The sequence below is a fragment of the Oryctolagus cuniculus genome, chromosome 21 (assembly GCF_051225735.1).
Source record: "Oryctolagus cuniculus isolate XC-2025 breed Fujian yellow rabbit chromosome 21, ASM5122573v1, whole genome shotgun sequence".
Classification (NCBI taxonomy): Eukaryota; Metazoa; Chordata; class Mammalia; order Lagomorpha; family Leporidae; genus Oryctolagus; species Oryctolagus cuniculus.
In genome coordinates this window covers 21,765,866-21,775,335 of record NC_142887.1, presented here as the reverse complement: position 1 = coordinate 21,775,335, position 9,470 = coordinate 21,765,866, and the positions used below count along the sequence as shown (strand labels likewise).

The window sequence follows — 9,470 nt, the reverse complement described above, 5'->3', positions numbered from 1 at the left end:
ACTGTGCGCTCTGTGGGGTGGCCTTGTCTAAAAGCATGCACACAGTCTGGCTAGAGATACCGTCAGTCATAGGTTGACTGTGTATTTATCCTGGGGCGATTTAAAAAAAAACACATTGATATATTCTGGAACACTGAACATTTAAAAATTGTGTAACAACCAACTAATAAAGATAAAAAAAAAAAAACAGAGGGCTTCATTCACTTCCCCTGTCCTCGGCCCTCGGCTCGAGGGTCTTCACTTGCGCTCCCATCTCCGGCTGTCCCGGCTACATACCTGCTGCCTCTGGGTCCTCCCCAGAGGTGTCCTCTTTAGGCTCTGGACTCTCACCGTACCAAGACATGGGGCAGAAAATCCACCTCATTGTAGGGAATGAGTCTTCCAATGGTCTCGGTCTTGGGTTGGGTTTCCCAGAAGGACCCTCTGGGACAAGGGTCTGGGTGTCCCAGGAAGATCAGTCAGGGAGTGGCAGAGGCAGGACAGGGAAGGGCGGAAGCCAAGTAGGACACAGTTTTGGTGAAGTCCCGTGGAGAGGGGCCTCAGCCTGACCCCACAGGACTTACATCTCAGAGTTATCCCCTGCCTAGGAGAGAGGGCGGGGCATGCGCACGTGCACCTGCCACTCCCAGGCTAAGGGAGAGCCCCCATGCACTTCTGCTTCTGCTGCAGGTGCCGTCACAGAGCCCCCGCTGGCCAAGGACAGTGCTCCGAGGAAGAGTCACGGGAGCTGGGGTGGACACAGAACATGCAGACACAGTGAGAGAGGGACTAAGTGGGGCTGGAAGAGCCCATTGATGCTGCCTAGGCTGAGCTGGCTAAGGGTGGAGACCCTGGGCCATCCTGACAGACGCTCTCAGAGTCCGGGCGTGACTGACTTTCCTCTTCTCTCTCTCTGACCTTGAGAAATTCCCTCGACCTCTCTGAGGCTGTGTCTTCTCATCTGAAGAATAGAGGCAGCAATTTGCGTTCCTGACCCAGGATAAAATAACACACAAATATGGGGCATTTACCTTTCCTTGGGTTGAGGATTTATGTTATTTTTTAAATTAAACAATTATTTATTTGAGAGAGGAGAGAGAGAGAGGGAGGAGATACGTCTGCTGATTCACCCCACAAATGCTGACAGCAGCCCTGGGCCAGGGGCTGCAGCTGGGAGCCGGAAACTCACTCCAGGTCTCCCGTTTGGGTGGCCAGGCTCGGGTACTGGAGCCGTCACCTGCTGCCTCCCAGGGTCTGCACTAACAGGAAGCTACAATTGGAAGTGGAGACAGGACCTGAACCCAGGCACCCCGATGTGGGGTGCAGGTGTCTTTTTTTTTTTTAAGATTTATTTATTTATTTGAAAGGCAGAGCTACAGAGAGGCAGAGGGAGAGAGAGAGAGAGAGAGAGAGAGAGAGAGAGAGAGAGAGAGGTCTTCCATCTGCTGGTTTACTCCCCAATTGGCCACAACAGCCGGAGCTGTGCTGTCTAAAGCCAGCAGGTCTCCCATGTGGGTGCAGGGGCCCAAAGACTTGGGCCATCTTCTACTGCTTTCCCAGGCCACAGCAGATAGCTGGATCAGAAGTGGAGCAGCCAGGACTCTAACTGGCATCCATAAGGAATGCTGGCACTGCAGACAGGGCTTTAACCCACTGCACCACAGCGCCAGCCCCAATGCAGGTGTCTTACCAGGCATCTTAACTGCCAGGCCACAGGTCCGTGGTGACGTGTGTTATTCCATGTCTTTGGTCTGCAGTCTGAGGCTGCCCCAAGAGAACACGAGACTAGAGGCTGGAAGTCCAAGATTAAGGTGCCACAGGGGTAGCTGCTTCTTCTTCTTCTTCTTTTTTTTTTTTTTTTGACAGGCAGAGTCAGACAATGAGAGAGAGAGAGACAGAGAGAAAGGTCTTCCTTTTCCGTTGGTTCACCCCCCAAATGGCTGCTGCGGCTGGCACGCTGTGCGTATCTGAAGCCAGGAGCCAGGTGCTTCTCTTGGTCTCCCATGTGGGTGCAGGGCCCAAGCACTTGGGCCATCCTCCACTGCACTTCCTGGCCACAGCAGAGAGCTGGACTGGACGAGGAGCAACCAGGACAGAATCGGCACCCCGACTGGGACTAGAACCCGGTGTGCCAGCGCCGCAGGCGGAGGATTAGCCTAGTGAGCCGCAGCGCCGGCCCGGGTGGCTTCAGGATGAGGCCTCCCCTTGGCTTGCAGCTGCGTTCCCCTGTGACCTCACTGTGGGGGAGGGGGAGGCAGCTTCAGGGTTTCTCCCTCTTCAAGGACACCAGTCCTGTCAGATTAGGACTTCACCCTTGAGATCCCTCAGCCTTCGTGACTGTGGGGAGCAATTCGGACTAGACTAAGTTACTGGAATTAAGACTTATTCTATGCATCTGCTCTCCCACAATATGGCACTGGGAGAGAAGAAAACAGCTTCCGCACAGCTGCCTCCAGTTCAACCAATAAACTGTAGGACTTGCTCCTGATTGGAGAGCAGCGTACTCGGCGTGTGGGCAGCCGAGTTGGGATTGGTGGAGGAGGACTATAAAGGAGGAGAGAGACAACATGCACCAGGAACATCTAAGAGGAACATCTAAGGGGAACATCTAAGGGGAACACCTGTGCAGCCCCCAAGAGAGCCGGCCGGCGGAGTGCCGCTCCCCTGCGGAAGTGGGGAATGTGGCCAGGGGGAACCGCCCTTCCACGGAGGTGGAAGGGACAGTAGCCAACCTGGGAAGAACCAGCAGCAAACCCGGGGAGGGCCGAGCAGACGAAAGAACAGCGCAGGGTCCTGTGTCGTTCCTCCACGAAGAGGGGGAGCGACAGTGACCACCATAAAGGCGCTGTCTCCAGACACAATCCCACTGGAGCCTAGAGATTCAGCCCGAGGATTGTGTGGGGAGCACAATTTAGTCCATAAAGCGTATGTTTGCATGAGGCGTGACGCATGCTCTGTAGGTGTTAGCTCCTCCCCTACCCCATCCATTTAGCCTCATTCTCCCTTCCTTCCAAACAATATTATGTGCTAGGTGCCAGGCAGGGCTGGGACCAGAGCAACAAACAAGACAGCAACACAGCGCCTGCCTTCATTTCCTCTTCGCTTTGATGAGACAAGTTCGGTGAGTTCCAGATCGGGCCCGAGAAGGCCAAAGGCCCTGCTTCAGATCAGAGCTGGTGCACCCAACCTCGGAAACTGGGTCTGTCTCATGGATATACTGTGAGGGACCCAGACTGTGTTTTAATTTTTTTTCAATCTGTGGCTAACTTTAAAAGATGATCTCACCTAAAAATTCCTACTCCCATGGCCTGCGCTATGGTGTAGTGGGTAAAGATGCCGCCTGCAGTGCCAGCCTCCCATAAGGGTGCCAGTTCGAATCCTGGCTGTTCCTCTTCCAATCCAGCTCTCTGCTATGGCCTGGGAAAGCAGTAGAAGATGGCCCAAGTCCTTGGGCCCCTGCACCCGCATGGGGGACCCGGAAGAATTTCCTGGCTCCTGGCTTCGGATTGGCCCAGCTTCTGCTGTTGTGGCCATTTGGAGAGTGAACCAGCAGATGGAAGACCTCCCTCTCTCTGTCTCTACCTTTCTCTGTAACTCTACCTCTCAAATGAATAAATAAGTCTTTAAAAAAGTGTGTATTTCCAGCTTCTGTTGAAATAATGAGATGAGTTGGGGGCCCTGGGCCTGTGGTCTTGTGAGGGCTGTGCTGGCTTGAGCTGTGTAGCTTCCCCCAGGGACAGAGGGGAGGTGTTCGCTGGTCACTGGCCTGAGGCAGTAGTTTATACCTATCTACCCACTGTGGGCATTAGGATTTGCAGCTGCTGGCCTAAACAAGGATGAGACTAACTGGAGAGACTGACTGTGGAGTCTCACTTTCCCATATGGAGAACAAGGCAAGGAGAGTCTTCTATTCTAATCTTTTTTAAATTTTTAAAAAGGTTTATTTATTTATTTGAAAGTCAGAGTTACACAGAGAGAGGAGAGGCAGAGAGAGAGAGAGAGAGAGAGAGAGAGAGAGTCTTCCATCTGATGGTTCACTCCCCAGAGGGCTGCAATGGCCGGAGCTGTGCCAATCCAAAGCCAGGAGCCAGGAGCTTCTTCCTTGGGCCATCTTCTACTGCTTTCCCGGGCCATAGCAGAGAGCTGGACAGGAAGTGGAGCAGACAGGTCTTCAACCGGCACCCATGTGGGATGGCGGTGCTTCAGGCCAAGGTGTTAACCCACTGCACCACAGAGCCGGCCCCTTCTATTCTAATCTTTCTGTTCTTGAATGTGGAAGAGGGCTTGGCATGAGGGTGGACTGATGGCAGCTGGGTTCTGGGGTCATGGTAGGTTGGTTGCATTCATGGTCCTGGTTCATGACCTTCCTCTGTGGGTGCCCTTTGCCTTGTAACTCTTACTCCCTTCCCGCTCTGGCTCTGGAGTGGACGACAGGACTTGCCATAGCCAGTTGGATTTACCAGACAGAATGCAAGCACAGGCCAGGAAAAAAAAATGCTTGTAAATTTCCAGTGGCTCTCCTGAAACCCTGCAGCTCCCATGAGAACATGCCTGGGTTAGCCTGCGGGGGAGGGTGGGGGAGGGTGGGCAGGAAACATACATGCACGTGAGGGAGAGACGTGGGGAGCGTGCCCAGCTGTCCCAACTGAGCCCGTCAGCCAGGAGCCAGACATGTGGGTGAGCTCAGTGAGGCAAGAAGGGCAGTAATAAAAACAGCAGTTCCGACGGCGGCATTCCGGGTAGCTTGTGTGTGGCATTGTTGTGGTGGTAGATAACAGGTAGAGTCAGCCTCTGTCCAGATGCCCCCACGTCCTCCCACCCTCCACCCTCCCTCCCCTCCCCTCCTTCCGTTTACACATCCACGATCCCCGCCTCCACCTCCCTCCCTCCCTCCCTCCCTCCCTCCCTCCCTCCCTCCCTCCCATCTCTTCTCTGTTCTTCCCTCCTCTACCCATGCTCGGGGAGCACCTGCTCTGTGTTGGGGACACCGTGGTGAGCGACCCTGGGTGTGGTTCCTGCCCTCAGGCGGTTCACAGGATCGTTCTCAGTTTGACCTTGAGGGATGGGAGTTCAACAGAGGGCGGCTGATTCTGGAACAACACGCTGCACTCCGGACTGGCCTGGGACGGTTTTCTTCCTCACAGAGTGCTTCGCTGCCATTTCTGCTTCCTGTTGTAATTGCTCCCTGAGCCACCGCAGGCACGGCCACTGGTAGCAACAGCTCTTCTCCACAATGATAGTCTTCTTTTTTCTTTTCTGTTTGACAGGCAGAGTGGACAGTGAGAGAGAAAGACAGAGAGAAAGGTCTTCCTTTCCCGTTGGTTCACCCTCCAATGGCTGCTGCGGCCAGCGCACTGAGCCTATCCGAAGGCAGGAGCCAGGTACTTCTCCTGGTCTCCCATGGGGTGCAGGGCCCAAGCACCTGGGCCATCCTCCACTGCACTCCCTGGCCACAGCAGAGAGCTGGCCTGGAAGAGGGGCAACTGGGACAGAATCCGGAGCCCCGACCGGGACTAGAACCCGGTGTGCCGGCGCCGCTAGGCAGAGGATTAGCCTAGTGAGCTGCGGCACCGGCCACAATAATAGTCTTTCCAGATGATGTGTATACCTGGGATGTCCTTGAGTCGTCTAAGCAAGCAGTGAGCAGCCCTTCGCATGTGTTTATGAGGTCGGGAGGGTTTGACGTGCTGTCAAGCTGATGTATTGTTCTAAGTTACGCCTGGGTCTCAGGCCCTTGTGCAAATCACCGTGTCGCTCTGAGTTCTTGGAAATAAGGCTGGTGGTTTACTCCTTGGCTGAACATTTCCTCTAATCACATGAACAAGTGTCAACACCCACATCTTAAGGACAAAATATGAGGTTCTCGTCTCACTCCGAGCCAAGAGCAAACAACGCAGCAGGGGCTGCAGTCCCTTACAGGGAGCTGGGCTTGGTCCACAGCCGGAGCCCTGAGTGGCTGAGGGGCACCTGTGGTCCTCGTGCTCCTCGCCAGCCCATCGGAGGTCAGGCGTGTTGGAAAAGTCTGTGTCGTTTGGCCCTGGGCTCCTGCTACCCCCCTCTTGGCCTTGGCTGCTGTTCCCACAAAATGCCATAGGCTGGGTGGCAACAGACAACAGAAAGTCTTCTGGAGGCTGAGAAGTTCAAGGCCAAGGTGACCACAGGGTTGGCGTTGGTGCCCAGGTGGTGTCTCCCAGCTGGGACTGGAGCAGGGGGAAAGGTCAGGTGTCTTCCTTGGTCCCCTTTGATGAAGTCACCTGCTGCACTCACGAGGGCTCTGTCTTCCAGGACCGGATGCCCTCCCCAAATAGGTGAGATGTCAACCCTGACTTGGTGCGTCGGTGGCAGCGTGTCCGCTTGGCTTTCGGGCTGCTGGCGGCAAATCTGTGCTGGAAAGCCCAGCCGTGGTCCCTTTCCCAATTTCCCCCCTCTGCAGAGTTTCCCAAACATCAGTGTCAGCTGCTTTCACCCTCTTGTCTAAGAGCGGCTCACGCTCTGAATTTCTCGTCTGGGTTTATGCGTTTGTAAAGTGCATCCTGGAGGCAGGAAGCCGCCAAGGACCAGATTCCTTTTTTTTTTTTTAATTTTTGACAGGCAGAGTGGACAGTGAGAGAGAGACAGAGAGAAAGGTCTTCCTTTGGCGTTGGTTCACCCTCCAATGACTGCTGCGGCCGGTGCGCTGCGGCCAGCGCGCTGCGCTGATCTGAAGCCAGAAGCCAGGTGCTTCTCCTGGTCTCCCATGCGGGTGCAGGGCCCAAGCACTTGGGCCATCCTCCACTGCACTCCCTGGCCACAGCAGAGAGCTGGCCTGGAAGAGGGGCAACCAGGACGGAACCCGGCATCCCGACCGAACTAGAACCCGGTGTGCCGGCGCCACAAGGCGGAGGATTAACCTAGTGAGCCGTGGCACCAGCATAAGGACCAGGTTCTAATGGTGGCACTTTAGATGGGGCAGGAGAGCAGGCAGGCAGGCATCCATGCCTGGCGTGTGTCTGGAGGGAGACCAATTAGGGGGCCCCTTGAGTGACGCTCCCTACCTGGATTCCCTGCGTGTAAGGGAGGGGAGGGAATTCTGCACCAGGTGCTGAGCGCTGGGTTGACCACTGTGCTGGGTAACCACGGGAAAGGTGCGTCCCCTCTCCCGGTCTTGCCTGCTTTCTCTGCGCAGTGAGACGCCTCTCCCAGCTCTGCCACTTGGGAATTTATCGGAGCCAGTGATGACCTTGCCTCTGCGGCTGAGAGCGCGGTGCAGCAGGTGTGTGTGTGTGTGTGTGTGTGTGTGCGTGTGTGTTTCCTCTAATTCTCCATTCTCCTTTCAGGGTTAGAATCCACAGTGCGTGCATCAGGATTCTTTTGATTAAAAGCCCTGGAAACTCAGCTCAAATTGGCTGAGGTAAGGTAATTTTCTGGCTCAAGGGACTGAAAAAGATCCAGGGTGCTGGTGTCGGGCATGCTGAGTCCAGGTGTCCAGCAGGGGGCATCGCAGCCCAGTGTCTTGTCTCTCCTCCGGGGTGACCTGCACTGTTAGGCAGGGGGAACCAGCTGGTACGAAGCACCCACACCCCTGGCGGCCTGGGGGGTGGGGCGTGGCCCGGTTGCTCTGTGATCTTTCTCTCTGTGGGGTTGGAACATCTAGTGGGTGTGGCTTCTTCATTGGCCCCATTTTGGGGAAACGGGAAGCTACTTGGTGGTTTATCAAATGTTTATGGCTTCTGGTTTTCGGGGATGTGTTTACGAGGCTTTGTAGGCTGTGCTTGGGAACTTCAAGTGCCTGTGTTTTCACTCAGTCCTAATGACGCTTCCAGCCGTGTGATTTATGAGGCCATAAAGACCCTGACCCTGACCCTGATCCTGACCCTAACCCTGACCCTGACCCTAACCCTAACCCTGACCCTAACCCTAACATTAACCTTAACCCTGACCCTAACCCTGACCCTGACCCTGACCCTGACCCTGACCCTGACCCTAACCCTGACCCTGACCCTGACCCTGACCCTGACCCTGACCCTAACCCTAACATCACTTGCTGGAGGCCTTGCTTAGGCTTGCCTGAGTCATGTTCCAGGAGCTCCGGACTCTGCTGCCCACGTGGTGAACAGACGCAGGCCAGGCTCCTACTGTGTGCTGGGGGCCGGGGGTGCCCTGAGGAGCAGCACAGATGTGAGATCTGCGTCCTAAGGAGACAGACATTGCCAAATCCATTCATAAACAACCACACAGCCACAAACTGTGGTTGGGGGATTGAGGGGCTCAGGGGTTAGAAGTTGGCCCACAAGGGGGTGCTGTTGAGAAATAGAACATTTTAACAGGTGCATGCGAAGAGCTCAGTGTGGTTCCTCCGGGGCCCAGGTGGTCCTTGTGAGAGTGTGTTGTTAGGTGAAGAGCGAGACGGGCTCGTCCCTGCCCTGGCCCCCTTCCTGCCTCACGTGGGCTCTCTCCCTCTGGCCCCGGCTCCTGGCGCAGCCCCATCCGCCACGGCGAGATGCAGCCTGGGGGCCTCCCTAGAACCAGCACCGTTCTCTCCGGGTGGTCAGCCTCCAACACTGTGAGCTTAACCAATCTCTTTCATTTGTGAGTACCCAACCTTCAGCTATTTCAGAAGCCAGACAAACGTGCACGGCAAGGTGGGAGATGCTATTAAAATGTGTCGTGAGTTGACATCCACTCTGTGTATTAGCTTCCTCAAATCAGAGAAAACACAACATTTGTCTTTCTGCGTCTGGCTTGTTTCACTCAGCACAGTGATCATTCCTTCCGTTTTGTTTCAGATGTCAGGATCACTTTCTTTCCTGTGGCTGAGTAATATCCCACGTGCATTTACACCACGCCTTCTTTATCCAGCTGCCAGCTGATGGACGTCTCGGTTGATTCCACGTCTCTGCTGTTCTGAGTTGAGCTGTTATAGCTTAGGAGTTGTAAATATTGCTTCAGTGGACCATGCCGTGTAAATGACAGTAGGATCAGTGTTGGGGCTGGCGCTGTGGCGCAGTGGGTTAACGCCCTGGCCTGAAGCGCAGGCATCCCATATGGCCGTTGGTTCTGGTCCCAGCTGCTCCTCTTCCAATCCAGCTCTCTGCTATGGCCTGGGAAAGCAGTAGAAGATGGCCCAAGTCCTTGGGCCCCTGCACCCACATGGGAGACCCAGAAGAAGCTCCTGGCTCCTGGCTTCGGATCGGTGCAGCTCTGGCTGTTGCTGCCATCTGGGGAGTGAACCAGTGGATGGAAGACCTCTCTCCCTCTCTCTCTCTCTCTCTGCCTCTCCTTCTCTCTCTGTGTAACTCTGACTTTCAAGTAGATAAATAAAATCTTAAAAAAAAAAGGATCAGTGTTGTGGATCCTGCATTACTCTCTGATATTAATATCTCTGTTTTCAAGAAAAGTAGTATACACGTGTAGGTATATAATGTCTACATTTGAAGTGAATGTGGCAAGATGTTAAAAAGTTATAAAATAATAATAATGAGACTGAAGATACATCATAATTAAATAGGGAA

At 54.5% G+C, this 9,470-nt stretch overlaps 1 long non-coding RNA gene across 2 annotated transcripts; it reads left to right on the top strand.

The window, feature by feature from the left end:
- Positions 1-6,686: 6,686 nt before the first annotated feature.
- LOC149119855 (uncharacterized) lies at positions 6,687-9,238 on the top strand. Of its 2 annotated transcripts, XR_016227524.1 has the most exons (4): positions 6,687-6,901; positions 7,296-7,369; positions 8,440-8,547; positions 8,745-9,238. It is a non-coding gene; the product is annotated as an uncharacterized LOC149119855 (long non-coding RNA). The 2 variants fall into 2 exon arrangements; XR_016227525.1 differs by lacking the exon at positions 8,440-8,547 and having other exon boundaries at positions 6,688-6,901.
- The last annotated feature ends 232 nt before the right edge of the window (positions 9,239-9,470 follow it).